Source organism: Mytilus californianus, unplaced genomic scaffold (assembly GCF_021869535.1).
Source record: "Mytilus californianus isolate M0D057914Y unplaced genomic scaffold, xbMytCali1.0.p SCAF_8, whole genome shotgun sequence".
Lineage (NCBI taxonomy): Eukaryota > Metazoa > Mollusca > Bivalvia > Mytilida > Mytilidae > Mytilus > Mytilus californianus.
In genome coordinates, this window is record NW_026262734.1 from 20,019,486 (window position 1) to 20,040,849 (window position 21,364).

Genomic DNA, 21,364 nt, shown 5'->3' on the forward strand with positions numbered 1-21,364 from the left:
TGCATGTTGACTCTAGATTTCTTGATTGTCTGTGTCGTTGGGTTGTTGTCTCATCATTATTTATCCTTATCCCCTTTTATTTAAACCCAAAGGGTTGACTTGAGTATAGAAATATTGTCCTCTCTTGAATTTTCCCGCTCGACAGTAAACCTTGCTGAAAAATTACGTCCGTTTGGAATAAGATTGATCTTTGGCAAGGATAAAAGTCACTAGAATAAAGTTGAACCATGATTAAAACCTTACGGTAAGCTATTACCGCCCCAACCTACCCCTTTTTTCAACGGTAGATAGATGATTGCCCTTACCCCCCTGCTAATCCCCCCAAAAACGAAAATGAGTTAACAGGCTATAACGGCCTCTTTAAGTAAATGATTTATGGTGGGTTTTTTTTAATAAATGCCTATTGCAGCTAAAATTTCCTGGTTTTGGACAGAATAAAAATAAGGAGATGTGGTTCGATTGACAATGAGTCAACTATTACACTTTTACTATCCACCAAAGTTCAGATGAAGCTGATGTAAGCAAAGTCTGGATTTCTATTCTAATTTGTACTCAAATTATCGATATAACCGTAGATAATCAAACAAAGGCACTTTAAATGTTTGAAATTATGATATTTCACTTGCCTGTTCTTTTCCCGATCCTATTTTGGACCCCCTGCTTCTAAGCGGTACATGTGTTATTAGTCATGCTCGATTAACTTTTGCTAAATAAGTTGTCTACGTGTCACTGTGATTAGTGATGATAATAAACACATACAAGTAAACTCGGTAAACCATTAAAAAGGGTTCCTTTGAAAAGTAATAAACATATATTGTGTTTGCAAAAATGTTAAATTAACTTATCGTCTTGTTTGTAATAATTGAAGCCAATTGAGAAATCTTCACAAAGTCGGAAAATTTTCCATTCAATTTATTTAATTTGAAAAGGTTAAAAAATATAGATCGAAATCATTATAAATATAAAATGTGGCGTCCTTAAAGATTAAAGCCCCGTTTTAACAGCGTTTGTCTACTTTTGCCTATTGCCGAACATTCAAAAACATAATGAAACTCGTAGCCAATATCACCGGAATTACATAAAGTACAAATAAAATGTTCTCTGATTATTTCGCCATCTACAAGTTTCAATGGAAATGTTTGTGTTCAAAGTTCTAAATCTACAAAAAGAATCACTATTTTTGTTGTATAGAATATCAAAGTAGGCTTCGCAACTTAGTTTTTTGCATAGACTTTAATCGTTTTTTTTCCGCCTAAATTTCTTGAAAGTCCTGATTGAATTGAAAATTATTAATAGACAGCTTACATATGCAAATTTTATTTAAAAAAAAATATTTTGCCATTAAAACTCATTCTTGTCCAGTAAAACATTTCTTGAACGAGTGGAATTCTGAAATAATTATTTTTTAAAGCTTTTATCTTTATAGCGATAGCCTATTTGTGAAAAAAAATCGTACGATCTAATTTCAAATTTCATTTAGTAAGATTTATTCCCCCATTTAAAATTAAATCGTTCTTATCCAGTAATTTGTCTATACATGATTTACATTTATGATGCGGGAAAAGCCACACATATTTGATATTAGTAGGATAAAAGTCACATATATGTTAGAAAATATCATCATATTGTACACGTTGGGAAAAAGTCCGTGAAAAAGGTTTAAATATTTTTTAACGTCTTCATATTTTTATTTATATTTAATCTCAATTACCAGATTAAAATTTTCAAACCCCACCATGTGTATATACCCAGAAACTGTAAGGTGTGAAAATGAAATAGATGTAAGAAATTTGTGTCAATTTTATGAGGGTCTGTATGGAGGTCCTTCAACACTGTATTCTATTATTTTGTCAGTATTTTTCTTTATTCTTTATATATTAGCACTTCATAATTCTCTAATCATTATTTTTTTCGATTTTTCTGTATTCATTATTTATTTGCCTTTAATCGGCACTTTTTACCCATTATTCTCTATTCTGTAAACCCCATCCAGACCCTCTTTTTAATGAACCGTTAGAACAAAACATCTTGAAGGTGGCATTAGCTTGAATTTACCTACACCAACCACAGGTGTTCTTTATAATCTGTTGTTGTAAATAACAAAGTGTCAGCTAAGATGTGACAAGTGAAATAATTACAAGACCGTCATTTTTTACAGGAACTTATTTTTACCAAAAATTATTTTGTTTGACTTAATATCTTAAAAAAAAGAACGACTCCGTAAAGCAGTGTGTAGCATTAAGAACAAAGTTTTTGCACTAAGGTCACTTGAATGGTGTTTTAGGAGCACAAATAAGGTGGATAAAAGAAGATATAAGCATATAAACAATAAATATGAAATTTAGTATCAATAGATATTTTGATTTTGAAGTTAAATGACTTTATAATCAGCGCGTGCCAACCGGCACGTGACACACGATAAAGTACAAATTCTAAATCTTCGTGTTCAATGAATCTTATCTGGGACTATTTTACTCAGACAACGTCATGGCTAAAAAGAAAAAGACAAACAGACAAACAATAGTTCACAAAGCACAACATAGAAAAATAAAGACTAAGCAACACGAACCCCACCAAAAACTAGGGGTGCTATCAAGTGCTCCGGAAGGGTAAGCAGATCCCGCTTCACATATATAATATATCTCATTCGATTCAAAATTGAAATAAATTCTCAAATATTTAGATCATAATTTAAAAGTTATGGGTCATACAGCAACTGACGTCTTATGTGACATGCACGAACTATATATTTTGCTAATTTGTTAATTCGACAGTCAATATATATATATAGAGAGCAGTCAAAGATGAAATGGAGCTCAATTCAATTTTTTTTTCTACTGTTACAAAATATCATAATCTTTTATGTAGAGTTACGTTTGAATACCCTCTAGTCTAAATAGGGCTATAAGTATGACCGCTCAAGTTTACTCAACGTAATTATCATTTTCTAAGACAGCTTTATATTATATGTTCATAGTGTTAAAACTTTTTGTATCTTTGCAAATAGGCATGCATGATGAGTGGAGCCCTTTTCAACAGATTTTTATAGTTTGTTCTTAGGTTATACTGTTACACCACTATCCAAGGTTAGGACATCAAACTAGTTTGAATTACAAATACTGCTGTTATAGGCGATCGATTTTGATTTATAAACTAGAATCAGTATATGTATTAATAAATTTTAAAGATATGGATATTTTTACAACTTCGTTTGTCCGTATTTTACCGATAAATGGATGCGGTTTAAATTAATATTATTAAGAAAAGTATAAAGTCAAAAGTTTGTCAAACCTTTTGTGGAATTTGTGAAGCTTTTTATGACAAATTGAGTATTTTTTTAATTTTCGTTTGACCGTATCCATAATTTTATTTTATAAACCAAATACAAAACACGTGAAAAAAAAACCCAACTAGAACACGCTGAAATAACATACGTGCGTAATAAACTGTTCCTGGTTGAATGATAAAGAATTTCAATCGATTACACAGGCGGCAATCAATATTGAATCTGGCACGTGTCGATAAACCATTAAATAAATTCGTAATTTTTAAAGATGTAATTATAAAATGTTGAATTATTTATTTTAAAATAGTCTACTTCTATATTTCATGTCCTTTGTGCCAATTATATAATATCATCTGGTCCCTTGTATTTCCGTCCAATTTTATATATTTTTTCATCAGAATCTTTCAACAATTTCGATCACAAAGATGAAACTTTAAAACGTTTAAAAATATTTTCACGAGTCAAACAGGTGCTTTCTTTATCATGTTCGACGCATGCAGGAAAGTATTCTTAAAAATTTAATAGACACTAAAAAGTAAAATACGAAATCATTTAGTATAAAATTAAACGAGAGACTTTATTTCTTACTGAGCAACTTAATTTAAAAATTGATAATTTCCTGCCTTTTTGTTAATCACCAATCTGTATATGAATTTGGATTCATTCTAAATATGTTATCCTCTTGTCACTTCCTGATTTCATTTCGTTTAAAAATCGAAAGTAAACGTAATCTATTCTTGATAAATTTAAATATACTGAATCGTTTCAAGTTTATAAAAATGAATTCCAAATATCGATTTAATCTGGATACAGATTATACAGAGATATAGTTGTTACAGTTTCATTAAGAGGGCAACTTTTTAACTTCAATAAAGATAGGGAGGGGATCATGATTGCTTTGTCTGATTGAGATTATTTTAGTTTTTTAATGCTATCGATCAGACTATTTTTCAAAATTTATCACTATAAGTTATGGGGAAAATCTGAATTCAGAATATATATATTTTTTCACCTCCTGGCCACAATATATTTTGCATTAAATTGGGGATCAGAATATATTTTTTAGGAAGAAAACAAAACCCCATCTCGTTCCCTTTGAAGTTAAATAGTCGTTCCTTTATGCTGTGATTCCTGGTTTCACTTTTGTTGATCAGGAATGTCCCCTGAAAATAACTAAGGTGATGTGAAATTGTGAACTAGATTTCCGGATCCTTGATCTTATCTTCATATTTAAGCATCACATCATGCAACAACTGCCTACATTTGTAGCATCCATAAGGTCATCAAAGATCCTTGAAGTACTTGGGCATATGTATAGCTAGTAATATACGTTCTTGGTCCTTTACTGTTACCCCAAATAATGTTGATTTCCATCTCGGGTAAAGTGACTTAAGCCCTCAAACTCCTAACTGAAACCATATGTACTTGGGGACAGGACAGTTTTATTTTTGGCCCTGAGGCTCCCCCTTTTTCCAAAATCCGCATTTTTTTTTGTGTTCTATTAATTTCAATTAATTTTCCGATTTTCTGTATTATAAGAACATAAATATACTACAAATAACTTGTATTTGCTATTTACCATCAATTCCAAGTTTACTATCTACAGTGGTCTCTATATATATATCTGTGACTAAGATATGACCTAAAACAGCTTTGTGAAACTGGGGCCTGGTATTGCATGTCTGTATTTAAAGTACAATCATTTAAAGTCTTAGGTTAGGACACCCTAGCTAAGATAATCCTAAGATAGCTTCGATGTGCATGCTGAGACATCTCTTAAGTCGGTCCTAACATTTATTTATCCTAATATCTGTCCTAAGAAATTCGTAGGACCGATCGATAAACAGGCCCTTGAATAGGTAATTTTAATAAAACGAAGCAATTTAATGTAGAAAAGGCTACTAAGGCTCTTTACGAAGTGTTAAGACTAGGTCGTCTACATAATCTTTTTATATGTAGTCAGTTGGACTTATTTGATAAAATGGTGAAACCAATATTACTGTACGGTTGTGAAGTATGGGGTATATTGGAAATAATGAGATAATTGAAAGGGTACAACTAAAATTTTGTAAATTATTATTAGGTCTGAAAACATCAACACCCTCTTACATGATTTATGGGGAGCTTGGAAGATATCCTATAGACTTGGACATAAACACTAGATTGATCTCATTTTGGGGGAAATTAAATTCTGGTAAAGAGACAAAACTATCATATACTTTATATAAATTGTGTTATCACATGTCTATGACAATGTACATTTTTCATGGTTAAACAGAGTAAAGACTATTTTAAATGAATGTGGTATCCCCAATGTGTGGGAAACGCAATCTTTTATGAATTATAAATGGTTAGTTTCATTCATCAAGCTCAGACTTAAAGATCAGTTTGTACAAGTCTGGCATTCTTTGCTTGAAAACTCACCAAAAGCACTTTATTATAAACTTTTTAAAGATTTTTTTGGAAAAGAAGATTATTTTGAAATTCTTGGAAACAAACTGTCTATTGATTTTTGTAGATTTAGGACCACAAATCACAAGCTCCCTATTGAACAGGGTAGATGGAATAATATAGTTAGAAATAATAGACTGTGTCTTCTATGTAATAAAAATGACATTGGTGATGAATTTCATTACATATTAGAATGCAAATACTTTGAAGAAAACAGGAAACATTGTATATCACATTATCATTTTGAAAATGCAAATACTGTTAAATACAAGCAGATTATGTCTTCAAAACACAAATCAGAACTGATTAAGCTTTGTAAATTTATAAGGATTATCAACACAGGTATATGTGCTCCTGGCTAAAATGTACTTCATATATTGTCTTAGCAATTGTTTTGTTTATTCTGTCTTATTGTAAATATTGTACATAAATGTCTTCTCTATACCTATGTATATGATTTATTGAGAATAAAGATATATAAATCGTATTTTAACATAATTATAAGCGCGCCGATGATTAATTTTGATAACTAATTACCATCCGATAGTAAGAAAATTAGCTTGGCATCCTGACCGAATATAATACTTCGTCTACTGTCGAGCAGTGAGCCAGGGCTGATATGCATATTAAAACTACCTAAGTTAAGATTTGTTCCGAACTGACGGATTTTTCTACATGTCGTACGATAGATTAATACTACGATTGGATATCTTAACCTAAGTGGTTTTATGCATATCAGCCCAGGCTATTAGAAAATAAAATGAACAGTCAGACATGCTACTTTTTACATTCATGAGATATAATTGTCTATATTTATCGTTTCCGTTTCAATTCATTTTTGTTTACAGCACAAAAATTAAATCTTTTATATTTTTTAATATTTGCTTTTTCCGACGGTATGGTGAACAAATTAAAGTAAATAACTTAAACTGTAAAGACAATATATACGCTTATTGGCCTTTTACAATTTATGCTTGGACTAGGTACATGTATATGCGATGTGTTCTATGACAATACAATGTACTCGTGGAAGGCTTGTAACAAGGTATAAGGTAATTAACAGATTGGAAATTAGCCGTGCCTCTGGGGCACACGTGTCAGGTGTGACTGTCAATTCGAATGGACCATAAAATAGAAGGTCGAGTTTAATACACAAAGTTAAAATACATATTAAAAGGAGGTGGCAAATACAAATAGATCGCCGTGGAATATTAAATCATATTTAGGGTTAATTCCGTTGTTTACCAAATGATGATTTTGAACATGTATTTCATATACATGTAGGATGGATAAATCCGATGTTATAAAATGATAAATAATGTATAAATTTATAAATTTAAAGAAGAAGTAATTAAAACCAAAACGATTTCTCTATTTAATTAGTTTAAAAACGAAGATATAATCTTAAGATCACCAATAATCAAGTGTCATAATAAGAGTTTGGCTGTTTACACGAGAGAAACATATCTTAAATACGTAAGACCTCATGGGACGGCATTTTATCATCTACAGGTAACAATTTTGGATATTAACTTTTGATGAAGGCCATAATTGTATATTATCGCTTACTAGAAGATGCCTGAGAAATCGCGGTACCATTGGGTAAGCGTTGAAACAAAGAGTGTGGACACAGTAATATGGTGGACACAGTAAGGATTTTGACACGGTTAATGCATTTAAATCTATTTCTTTAAAGAGATGAAAATGAGGAACATAATACAAAAGACCCCATTCCTCTCGGTTGGAAAATAAAAGTATTAAATACCCTAAGAAAAGTGTGGCAAAGTGTGATTTTCAGAACTTTTTTACCCTTTTAACTCAATAACCGTATGAGCTACGTAAAGGGATCAATGTTTGGATTTCGACTGAGCATGAGCGAAATCGTATAAAACACGGATCGATAACGGTCTCCGAATTTGGATATTTTCTCAAAAAATTGGCGTTTTCTGTGAAAAAAAGATTGTTTCAAAGACAAATTTAGGATGTACAAAACATTTATATGTCATATCAAAAATATTTCCGACTTTGTTTGGTTTCAGAGGAGTTGCGGCTCATTGGAATCAGTCTCTTCCTTTAGTAGTATCATAGTCTATAGAAATCAGAAATAATCAATGTAAAAATGGTAGATAGATTGGTAGTTATTTGCTTGTCTAATTTCCAGTGGCAAATTTTTCATAACTATATTCAGTTCAAATTCATTCTGACAGCACATTTTATCCATTTTTATCGAAGTTTCAACCTTAATAAAGTCTTTTTTGTATAGAAAAATTATCACCGATTGGACAATTTTACTATCGATTTTATAAACTTAACTCGTCAATTTTCGAGCGTATTATCAATTAACTAATTAATTCGGTAGCTCTCAGTTTTCTTTTAAGTTTTCGATCTTTAAGTTCGTGTACAGTATAGATGAATGGAGATGGTAATGTTTGGAAACAATAGTCTCTCTTTGTGGTAAAATGACACTTTTTACAGTTTTGACTGTATCCGAGACCTAATCACGTGAACATTATTCTTTATGATGAGAGACTGTACTGCTGATGACATTTCTTTTTTAGTAGAATGTGTTCCCATATAGAACACATCTTGTATTAGTTTACCAAAACTTGCAAGGTTCTCGATTTCTTTATATGCATATGGTCATAATACTTCTTTAATAGTAATACTAGATAGGTGGCATAGTATTATCTGTTTCTGTGATATACTCATAAGAAAGAGTAATTCAAATACCACGTCAACAACGATTCTACGAAGGAAAGTCTGGATTTTGGGGGTCCGTTAGGGCATTTTCTCTATTCTTTATACTTTTTGTCCATTATTCTCTAATCTTTATAATTCAGCACCTCATTATTCTCTATTCTTTATTTTTTTTGGTTCATTTTTCTCTATTCTTTATATTTTTGCCCATTATTCTTTGTTCTGTAAACCCCAATCTACACCCTCATGTAGTAGATTTTCTATTTTGGCAGTTATTAATCTTTGTCGGACTGTTGGGGTGTCGGACTAGTAGGGTGTCGGACTAATGGGTTGTCGGACTAATGGGGTGTCGGACCAATGGAGTGTCGGACTAATGGGCTGTCGGACCAATGAGGTGTCGGACTAATGGGGTGTCGGAATATCGGGGCGACCCCTTTTGAACAATGCTTTTTTTTTTTAGAATAGTTGAAACATAAATTGACTTTACGATTAAACAATACATACCCCCCCCCCCCCCCCCCTCCATATAACAAGAATGTGTCCATAGTACACGGAATATCATTTTCTATGTTCAGTGGACCGTGAAATTGGGGTCAAAACTTTAATTTGGCATAAAAGTAGAAAGATCATATCATAGGGAACATGTGTACTAAATTTCAAGTTGATTGAACTTCAACTTCATCAAAAACTACCTTGACCAAACACTTTAACCTGAAGCGGGACAGACGGACGAACGAACGAACGGTCAAATGAACAAACGAACGGACACACAGAACGGAAACATAATGCCCCTCTACTATCGTAGGCGTAGAAAAATAATGTCAGAAATAGTCCCGTTTGAATGGTTTTACACATGTCATTTTTGGGGCCCTTTATAGCTTGCTGTTCGGTGTGAGTTAAGGCTCCGTGTTGAAGACCGTACTTTGACCTATAATGGTTTACTTTTACAAATTGTGACTTGGATGAGAGAGTTGTCTCATTGGCACTCATACCACATCTATGGAAATATATTTATGGTGTGTATAATGCAAATGAGGCAATGCACATTTTCTAGGAAGTTGAATAACTACTACTAACCACAGCGTACATATACATTTTTTTAAATGACTCCTTCCACTATTTCAACCAAGAATGACAATCATATATGAAATGCTATAGTTGGTGAGACTTAATTTCCTATAAGATGTGTGTATTTATTATCTTTATATTTATAAACCAAATCATTTGTGTATTTACCCTTTCAACATATTAGAAAATTTCGTATACCCGTTCCTTTTATGTACAGAAATTTGCTAAATGTGTGCAAGTTATATGATTATTTTCTCTCTTATTTTCAACATATTATATTTTAAATTGTGACTATCTATAATAGTTCCGTAACTTTCTATCTGTATAAACCAATGATCAACAAGTACATACATTTTTATGAAATTATCAACAATATACCGGTAATTTAAAAAAAAAGATTTTAGTCACGAATAATATTCTAGTCTAACGTGTTGGTGTATCCGTTGTCGACGATGCACCTAGACCTAGGTGAACAACACACTCTCTTTAGAACGTCTTGTTTTTAGTTTCATAAAATTTGGGTTATCAAATTCTGTTGAAGGATTTATTGTTGTTAGTTAATGTAAATGTTCAGTTGCTTGTTAGTTAATGTAAATGTTCAGTTGCAAATACTACATGCATATTGAGGACAAAATCGAAGAAATATAGTAACTGGCAAAAACTATTCAGGCATCACCACGTAAAATAAATCTTCATGGAATGCTACCTATACTTAATAAAAAAACCCACTTATATACGATTTTCGAAGGTTTTTGTTTATGTAATTGTAGAATGAGCCTCTGTCTGTCTGTCTGTCTGTCTGTCAATGAACTCCTATTTGGATAGATCTGTTGGACGCATATTTCCGACTTGCTCTTACTTTCAATAAAGAGCTGGTGGTATTCTTAGCCTCAACACCATGTGTTGTTAGAATTTGCTTCTGATTTTTTTCACATATTAAGTTTTGGTTTAGATGGTGTCACAGTCTTGTCTCAGTATAACAATAGGGTTGAGTACATGTGCCCTAATGGGTCCTCTATGCAGAGAGAAAATCCCACACATGGAGGCGGGTCTCTATTGGTCACTTAAACATTAATGTATACTAGTTCAGCGAAATGGTTGCTACACTAAACACCAAAACATGCTTTTGAACGTAAATTAAAGAAAAGCAAAAGCACTCGAGATTAACAAAGTATAAAGGTCTCTGTTTTGGGACAGGCGAAAAAATGTAATTTATGACTTTTGATATCTCAACCTGCCCTTATACCTTTAGCAAATGAGGATTAAACAACCACACTGCATAAAACAGGGAAAAACTCAATTTAAAAGAAGTCAGAGTCTGAATTTAGAATAGATAACAGAAGAAACTACGCAAATGGCAATAATAAACATAAAATAACAAGTGACCAGTAGCAGTAACAGACATGCAAGATCCAGGTTTGAAGTACAATGTACAATAATCGGGAATTTGTGTCATTGGTAGTAAAATTAACATTTCTTGAACAATGAAATCTGGGGATATTTGGTCAAATAAAATAATACCTTTACTTCAATGTACTTAGTACCAGAACATATAAAAATTATTCTCTTTTCTTTGGATTTTTCGCAAATAGATTTTTTTCTCCCATAGGATATGTCTTTCTCCCATAGGATATTTATTTCTCCCATAGGATATTTATTTCTCCCATGGGAGATTTTTTCTCCTATAGGAGATTTTTCTCTCTTATGATTTGCTTTAATTTCCCATAGGATTTTTATTTTCCCGTAGGATTTATTTTTAACCCTTAGGATTTTTTTTTATCCCACAGGATATTTTTTCTGTAATGAAATCCCTTAGGATTTTTATTAATCCTATCGGATATTTTTTATCCCACAGGATTATTTTATTAGACAAATATCCTATAGGATAAAAAATATCCTGTAGGAAATGCTTTTATTTCTCCTAAGGGATTGTTTTAGTCCTAAGGGAGAAAATATATCCTGTAGGATATTTTTATTCTCCTAAGGGATTATAAATCCGATAGGATTTAAATATCCTGTAGGATATTAAAAATATCCTACGGGATTATGACTTTATCCTATAGGATTTCTCAAAATCCTGTAGGATTTTTAAAAATCCTATGGGAGAAAATTATATCCTATAGGATTTTGTCACTGTTTTCACTCCAGTTGCCGAACCAGGCGAGCCACACCAAAAAAATTTTTGTATTGTGTTACCTATCCCCAGGGGTACATTATTGCCAAATTTGATGGTTCTACCGTTTAAAAAAGTGTGGCTCCAATTTGCACTCATGAGAAGTGCAAATTAATCCAAGAACATGTTTTATGATTGGACGCCAATAGTAGCTTTGAGTAAACCACAATTAGCTTCTCATCAATTATTTAAAAAATTGATGTGGAAAGACCTTCAATTGTTTGAACAATTGGTTTTTAATTATTATTATTATTATTTTTTTTTTTTTTTCTTCCGCCAAATTTTGTTCTTGCGATAAATATTTGTTTCGCAATATGTCGCTTAGATATTTCTCATATTGTATCGTATAGTTTATGCGCTTTTAAATTTCACCCTGCTAAGCCGGACAATTATCTTTGTAAGAGTTATCTCCCTATTCACTGTTTATCAAGTGTGTGCATCTCCTTCGTAACAAAAAAAGATATCGACAAAATTCTTTTTCTAAATTGTTCGTTACATCCTCGAGAATTTTTGGCTAATTTGGATCGAAGCGATTCGATGAAATTTCATAGGAGTTATCTACCTTTATGAAATAAATTTTTCGTTATGTTTTTGTTACTTATAAACTGTAAGCCGTATAAACCTATAGTCTTTTTATTTGAGGTCCTTGGATCCTTACTTCGAAAATGAGGTCACGGTCAAAGGTCAAGGTCATATTCTGAATTTTGTCTTTTGCTTGTTTTTGCATTTTCTCCGATATTTTTAATGTTGTATATTAAAGAACAAGTGCAAAATGTTTGTTATATTGTGATGAAGATATGATACATTTGGTCTGAGACAATCCAGCGACATCTTATTGGAGTTATTGCCCCTGAAATGTTTTATTTTAAGGTAAATTGATTATTACTTCATATTGGTACATGATAAAGCCATAAGATCTTTTGCAAAATGTTGGGTGACATATGACCTTGAAAAATGTCAACCGGAAGTGACCTTGAGTAAACCGGAAGTAGTCATTTTTGCACTTATTTCATGTAGAAGTACATAGAAACCATATATTTTTTGAATGGTCATACATTAATCTATCATTTGAGACCGGAAGTGATATTTTATAAACCGGAAATAGCATATTATCTCCCTTATTACAGGCATAAGTATATATAAACCATATATTTTTGGAATCAGTGTAAATAAAGCTATCATATGAGACCGAAAGTAACATTTTCTAAACCGGAAGTAGCCAATTATCTCCCTTTTTACAGGCAAAAGTATATATAAACCATATATTTTTGGAATCAGAGTTAATAAATCTATCATTTGAGACCGGAAGTGACATTTTTTAAAACCGGAAGTTGCCAATTATCTCCCTTTTTACAGGCAAAAGTATATATAAACCATATATTTTTGGAATCAGTGTAAATAAAGCTATCATATGAGACCAGAAGTGACATTTTCTAAACCGGAAGTTGACAATTATCTCCCTTATTTCAGGCAAAAGTCTTTAGAAACCATATGTTTATTGAATCAGTATGAAGAAACCTATGATTTGACGCCAATAGTAGCTTTGAGTAAACCAGAATTAGCTTCTCATCAATTATTTTGAAAATTGATGTGGAAAGACCTTCAATTGTTCTTTGAACAATTGGTTTTTAATTATTATTATTATTTTTTTTTTTTTTTCGCCAACTTTTGAAATTTTTGTTTCGCAATATGTCGCTTAGATATTTCTCATATTGTATCGTATAGTTTATGCGCTTTTAAATTTCACCCTGCTTAGCCGAACAATTATCTTTGTAAGAGTTATCTCCCTATTCACTGTTTATCAAGTGTGTGCATCTTCTTCGTAACAAAAAAAGATATCGACAAAATTCTTTTTCTAAATTGTTCATTACATCCTCAGGAATTTTTGGCTAATTTAGATCGAAGCGATTCGATGAAATTTAATAGGAGTTATCTACCTTTATCAAATAAGTTTGTCATTATGTTTTTGTTACTCATAAACTGTAAGCCGACTAAACCTATAGTTTTTTTATTTGAGGTCCTTGGATCCTAACTTCGAAAATGAGGTCAAGGTCAAAGGTCAAGGTCATGTTCTGTTTTTTGTCTTTGGTTGTTTTTGCATTTTCTCCGATATTTTTAATGTTATATATTAAAGAACAAGTGCAAAATGTTTGTTATATTGTGATGAAGATATGATACATTTGGTCTGAGACAATCCAGCGACATCTTATTAGAGTTATTGCGCCTGAAATGTTTTATTTTAAGGTAAATTGATTATTACTTCATATTGGTACATAATAAAGCCATAAGATCTTTTGCAAAATGTTGGGTGACATATTACCTTGAAAAATGTCAACCGGAAGTGACCTTGAGTGAACCGGAAGTAGTCATTTTTGCACTTATTTCATGTAGAAGTACATAGAAACCATATATTTTTTGAATGGTCATACATTAATCTATCATTTGAGACCGGCAGTGATATTTTATAAACCGGAAGTAGCATATTATCTCCCTTTTTACAGGCAAAAGTATATATAAACCATATATTTTTGGAATCAGTGTAAATAAAGCTATCATATGAGACCAAAAGTGACATTTTCTAAACCGGAAGTAGCCAATTATCTTCCTTTTTACAGGCAAAAGTATATATAAACCATATATTTTTGGAATCAGTGTATATAAATCTATCATATGAGACCGGAAGTGACATTTTCTAAACCGGAAGTAGCCAATTATCTCCCTTTTTACAGGCAAAAGTATATATAAACCATATATTTTTGGAATCAGTGTAAATAAAGCTATCATATGAGCCCGGAAGTGACATTTTCTAAACCGGATGTTGACAATTATTTCCCTTATTTCAGGCAAAAGTCTATAGAAACCATGTTTATTGAATCAGTATGAAGAAACCTATGATTGGATGCCAATAGTAGCTTTGAGTAAACCAGAATTAGTTTCTCATCAATTATTTAGAAAATTAAGGTGATAATACCTTCAATTGTTCTTTGAACAATTGGTTTTTAATTTTTTTTTTCTTCCGCCAAATTTTGTTCTTGCGATAAATTTTTGTTTCGCAAGATGTCGCTTAGATGTTTCGTATATGATATCTAACAGTTTATGCGCCTTTGAAATTGACCCTGCTTAACAGAATACTTTTCTTTGTAGGAGTTATCTCCCCGAACACTGTTTTCCTTGTGTGTGCATCTCCTCCGTAACCATAAAAGAAAGCGACAAATTTATTTTACCAAATTGCTTGTTATATCCTTAGGATGTTTTGTCCAATTTTGACCGAAGCAATATGTAAACTCCATATGAGAGTTATTTCCCCTTCTGTACTTGACATAAGGGATATATAAATGTATAGCATGTATGGTAAGTGATAGAGACCTAAGGTATATTGATTTTAGTTCCTTGGTTCATTTAAATGAAATTGAGGCCAAGGTCATATGTCAAGGTCATATTGTAAATTTTGACTTTTCTTTGTTATTTGATCTCCTCTGTCACTTTTAAAATTACAAATTAAAGAACTAGTGCAAAATGTTTGCCTAATTGTGATTAAGATATGATACATTTGGTCTGAAACAACCCAATGATATTTTATAGGAGTTATTGTCCCTGAAATGATTCAATTTAAGGTTAATTGATTATTAATCCAAGTTGGTACATGATAAAGTCATAGGGTCTTTTGCAAACTGTTGGTTGACATATGACCTTGAAAAAAGTAAACCGGAAGTGACCTTGAGTGAACAGGAAGTAGTATTTTTTGCACTTATTTCATGGAAAAGTACCTAGAAACCATATATTTTTTGATTGATCATAGGTTAACCTATCATTTGAGACCGGAAGTGACATTTTATAAACCGGAAGTAGCATATTATCTTCCTTATTACAGACATAAGTATATACAAACTATATATTTTTGGAATTAGTGTGAATAAAGCTATCATATGAGACCGGAAGTGACATTTTCTAAACCGGAAGTAGGCAATTATCTCCCTTATTTCAGGCAAAAGTATATAGAAACCATTTATTTATTGAATCAGTATGAAGAAATCTATACTTTGACGCTATTTATAACTTTGAGTAAACCAGAAGTAGCTTCCTATCAATTATTTAGAAAATTGATGTGGAAAGACCTTCAATTGTTCTTTGAACAATTGTTTTTTTTTTTTTTTTTTTTTTCTTCCGCCTAATTTTGTTCTTGCGATAAATATTTGTTTCGCAATATGTCGCTTAGATATTTGGTATATGATATCAAACAGTTCATGCGCCTTTGAAATTTACCCTGCGTAACCAAATAATTTTCTTTGTAGGAGTTATCTCCCCGAACACTGTTTTCCTTGTGCACGCATCTCCTCCGTAACCGTAAAAGAAAGCGACAAATTTATTTTACCAAATTGCTCGTTATATCCTCAAGATGTTTTGTCCAATTTCGACCGAAGCGAAACGTAAACTCCATATGAGAGTTATTTCCCCTTCTGTATTTGACATAAGGGATATATAAATGTATAGCATGACTGGTAAGTGATAGAGACCTAAGGTATATTGATTTGAGTTCCTTGGTTCATTTAAATGAAATTGAGGCCAAGGTCAAAGGTCAAGGTCATATTCTAAATTTTGACTTTTCCTTGTAGTTTGATCTCCTCTGTCACTTTTAAAATTACAAATTAAAGAACTAGTGCAAAATGTTTGCTTAATTGTGATTAAGATATGATACATTTGGTCTGAAATAATCCAATGATATCTTATAGGAGTTATTGTCCCTGAAATGATTCAATTTAAGGTTAATTGATTATTACTCCACATTGGTACATGATAAAGCCATAGGGTCTTTTGCAAACTGTTGGTTGACATATGACCTTGAAAAATGTAAACCGGAAGTGACCTTGAGTGAACCGAAAGTAGAATTTTTGCACTTATTTCATGGAAAAGTACCTAGAAACCATATATTTTTTGAATGATCATAGGTTAACCTATCATTTGAGACCGGAAGTGACCTTTTATAAACCGGAAGTAGCATATTATCTTCCTTATTACAGGCATAAGTATATACAAACTATATATTTTTGGAATCAGTGTGAATAAAGCTATCATATGAGACCGGAAGTGACATTTTCTTAACCGGAAGTTGACAATTATCTCCCTTATTTCAGGCAAAAGTATATAGAAACCATTTATTTATTGTATTAGTATGAAGAAATCTATACTTTGACGCTATTAATAACTTTGAGTAAACCAGAAGTAGCTTCCTATCAATTATTTAGAAAATTGATGTGGAAAGACCTTCAATTGTTCTTTGAACAATTGGTTTTTAATTATCATTTTTTTTTCTTCCTCCGCCACTTTTATTTCTTGGGTGCAAATTTTGTTTCGCAAGATGTCGCTTAGATGTTTGGTATATGATATCGCACAGTTTATGCGCCTTTGAAAATGACCCCTCTTAACCGAATACTTTTCTTTGTAAGAGTTGTCTCCCCAAACACTATTTTACTTGTGGTTGCCTCTCCTCCGTAACCGTAAAAGAAATCGACAAATTTATTTTACCAAATTGCTCTTTCTATCCTCAGGATGTTTTGTCCAATTTTGACCGAAGCGATACGAAGACTCCATATGAGAGTTATTTCCCCTTCTGTATTTAACACAAATGATACAATAATGTATCACATGAATGAAAAGTAATAGCGACCCAAGGTATTTTGATTTGAGGTCCTTGTTTCACAAAAATGAATTTGAGGTCAAGGTCATGTTCTCAATTTTGATTTTTTCTTCTTTTATGATCTTCTCTGACACTAAGATGAAGATATATATAAAAGATTTAGTGCAAAATGTTTGGTTTATTAAGATGAAGATATGATACATTAAGTCTGAAACCATCCAATGACATCTTATTGCCCCTGAAATGTTTTAATTTAAGGTTAATTGATTATAACTTCATTTTAGTACATGATAAAGTCATAGGGTCTTTTGCAAAATGTTGGATGACATATGACCTTGAAAAATGTCAACCGGAAGTGACCCGGAGTAAACCGCAAGTGGCCATTTTTGCACTTATTTCATTGAAAAGTACCTAGAAACTATATATTTTTTGAACAGGCATATATAAACCTATCATTTGCGACCGGAAGTGAGCTTCAATAAACCGGAAGTGGGTTATTATATCCCTTATAATAGACAAAAGTATATATAAACTATATATTTTTGGAATATGTGAAAATAGAGCTACCCCAGGTAGCACAAAACATTTTCAAAACATTTTTATAAGGTTGTATAAATGTCGTCTCAAAACGTTGTCGAAAAAATATTTTCGTGATGTTATGTAGATATTTTTTCTTGTATTTTAAAAACATTTATTTAAAACATTTTTTGAAAATGTTTTTACAATGATGTAAGAATATTCATGAAAATGTTTTCAATGACATTTTTTAAGATATTTTGTTTGAATGTTTTATAAATGTTCAGATGATATGTACGTTCTACCTCTGAAAAACATTTTAAAAGCATATGAGTAAAACATTCTTAACAATATTGCTGCGATGTTTTTAAAACATTTTCTAAAAATGTTTCATGAAATGTTTTAATAACATGCCTTTAAGATATTTTTACAACATTTCTTCATAATATTTGATGAAAACATTTTAAAAACGTTACGCATTTAATATTGAGAAAATGAATTTATAAAACATTTTGTTACTAATATTTTAACAACATTTTAAAATAATATTATGAATACATTTACCCAAAAACATTTAAAAAACGTTACGCATTTAATATTGAGGAAATGAATTTATAAAACATTTTGTTGCTAATATTTTAACAACATTTTAAAAAAATATTATGAATACATTTACCTAAAAACATTTAATAGAAAATGTTTAAACAATATTTTGCAAACATCAATTTAGGTTATGGAAGAAAAACTTTATTTCATCAAATGACAGTGATTGAAGCGGAACTTCTCTTATATAGCCTTTTACAGTGCACGTATTGCTATTTTCCGGATTTTCTGTTCCAGTACCGACAACAAAAGTTTACACATTTAAAATCTAACTGTTCCCGATGACCAACGAACATGATCCGAAGCAATTTTGGAAACCAGTAACCGGAAGTTTTATTTACCATGCTGTAAACAAAGACAAAGGAAACGTACAAAATAAAAAATAACCTTATCATGCGTTAAAACTGGTAAGATATGACACTAGTTCACATTTATAAAACATTGTTATGCTTCTGGAAATATCTTGGTTAATTTGATTAATATATTCCGAAAAATTAATACGAGTGTAAGCAAGCACAATGCAAAAAGGGGGTGATGATTTAGTCTACCTAGATGTTATGATGTTTATGTCCAGTGAACATTACGAATTATAGAAAAGGGGTTAAACTTAAGGGTTATTTATATGATTTTAAAATTCATAAATGTAATCACTTGTAACCAGTGAGCATGTCTGAAAAGTTCTGTGTTACATGTCAGCCCTTTGACGCTTTGTTGGCTTTAACAGACTGAGCTATTTAAGCAGTACTTCCTTAGCTCAATCGCTGGCTACGTATGTACTAGTCAAGGGAATCTCAAACACGCAATGTTTAGCTATAAACACACAATATATAACGCATACCAGTCGACTGGCATATATTTCCGCCCCAAAATATCTATGATACGCGCCCCTGTGCTATAATATATTGTTTATGTAACTTGTACATTTGTGTTTAGCCCTACAGCCCAGCCCAAGGCCAGATAATTATTTATGTGCCGGTCCCAAGACAGAAGTTTGATTAAGTAGTTGTCGGTTCATTTCTGACATATTTGTTTTATAAATTATGCCATTAGTTTCATTGTTTGAATTGTCTTTAATTATACGCCCGTTTATGGGACGTATTATGGTATACCGTTGTCCGTATGTCTGTCGTCAACATGTCGGACATTAACTCATAAATGCTTTAACCAATTTGAATAAAACTTTTTAAATTTTAGATTTTACGTTTCCAAGTTCTGGAGTTTTATTCATTAAAAATAGCGTGGATTTTCTAGTTTTCGGACAATAACTCAAAAACGCTTTCAGCGGTTCTCTTTAAACTTTGGTGAATAGTTTATATCTATTGACTTAAGCTCCCTTTCAATTTTCATGAATTTCTGATTTGACATTGAGAAATGATTGAACTTTTTTCTTCGAAAATGGGACGAGCGTATCATGCGCTCATGGCGCAGCTGTTTATTTTTTAATGTTGTGTGGCCTTTGTAGCTGACTAATACAATGTGACTTTTTCTTACCTGTATTTTATTTATTTTGTTTATTTTAACTTTTGTAGGATCAATTAGCCTGATTAGACGTACCAAAATTTAGGATAGATTTTCAGAAATGCAGATTAAAATTGAGAATGGAAATGGGGATTATATAGAAGAATATAAGCTTAGAAATGATTCAAACCATCCTGGAGGAGCAAATTTTATGAAGGTATTTATTCTTTAAAATCCTCAATCTATAGTACATGTATTTGCGCTAAAATATACAATAACCATTACGAAACTTGTTTTTTTTTTTGTAAGACCAAGAAAATGTTACAAGCCCTACACGGCTGGCTACTCTAAGTTGAGAAAATTGTAGTGTACAGTATACATGTCTTATTTTATAAACTGGTGAAATCTACCGTTACACTTTTGTAATAATAATACACCCCAAACTCTACAGATGTATAAAGTAGCTACAATTGTTGCTTCTGAATCCATTAACACTGATTAGATGACACTTTTCAATATATGTTTGTGAAAACACTGGATTAAATTGAAGAAAAATAGTTTATTGTGTAATTCAATGAAATTAGCTGAATTTCCACTCGTTTAATCACTAAACAGAAGGACTAATTTGTTTACACTTTATTTTACAGAAGCCAGCAGATGTCAAAAGAAATAAAAAGAATGGCACAAAAGAAACTTTGAAAAAGAACAGTGATGCGAAAATATTGAATAAATGTTTTGCATTTATAATTGTAATTCTATCTTGTATAGTGTTGACTAAGGCAGCAAAGAAAAAAGTAAAAAAACTTCAGAAAAAAAATGTCCGATGCTACATGTGATCAAACATGAGATCAAGAAATACTTCTCAAAAAAATGCACAAAGATTAAAATCAGAAAAAAACCATGACAAATTATTACGTGTTCAAGGTATTACAAAAAATAGGGTTATGTCAATGATACATAAATCCGACAAAAGTAAACAAAATATATGTAGATTCAACTGCAATCAACAAACAATTGTATTAAAAGGAGATGTGGGGTAAAGATCAGTATGACAGCAGTTGTTTTTCAGATGCAGATCCAGGATTATGAAAAGAGGGGCCACAGGCTCTAAACTAAACAAAGTTTGAGTGAAAAAGTAGGAATTAGATTAACCATAATTCTGGCTCCATAAGGGGACCCAGGACCCCCCTCCCCACCCCCAGATCAAACATGATTAAAATGTTTTTTGAATATTTTATAAAACATTTGAATGATGATGTAAGAAAACATTTTTCTAATGATATTCATTTAACATTTAAATGATGTTTTGAGAATATGAACATTATTAAAACATTTTGTAAAATGTTTTTTGAACATTTTCACAACATTTTATCCTGCAAAAACATTTTTTGTTATGTTTTAAAAATGTTTCAAGGATATTTTATTAACATGCATATTTAAAACATTTACAAAACATTTTACAAACATTGTCAACAAA

The 21,364-nt window shown here is 31.4% G+C and overlaps 2 long non-coding RNA genes across 2 annotated transcripts in view; both read left to right on the forward strand.

Moving 5' to 3' along the window:
• Positions 1 to 21,364, forward strand: part of LOC127710963 (uncharacterized) — a 49,313-nt gene that overhangs the window by 11,946 nt on the left and 16,003 nt on the right. The gene's annotated exons all lie outside the window — the stretch shown is intronic.
• Positions 18,621 to 20,996, forward strand: LOC127710951 (uncharacterized). Its single transcript, XR_007986414.1, has 3 exons — positions 18,621 to 18,836; positions 19,959 to 20,104; positions 20,535 to 20,996. It is a non-coding gene; the product is annotated as an uncharacterized LOC127710951 (long non-coding RNA).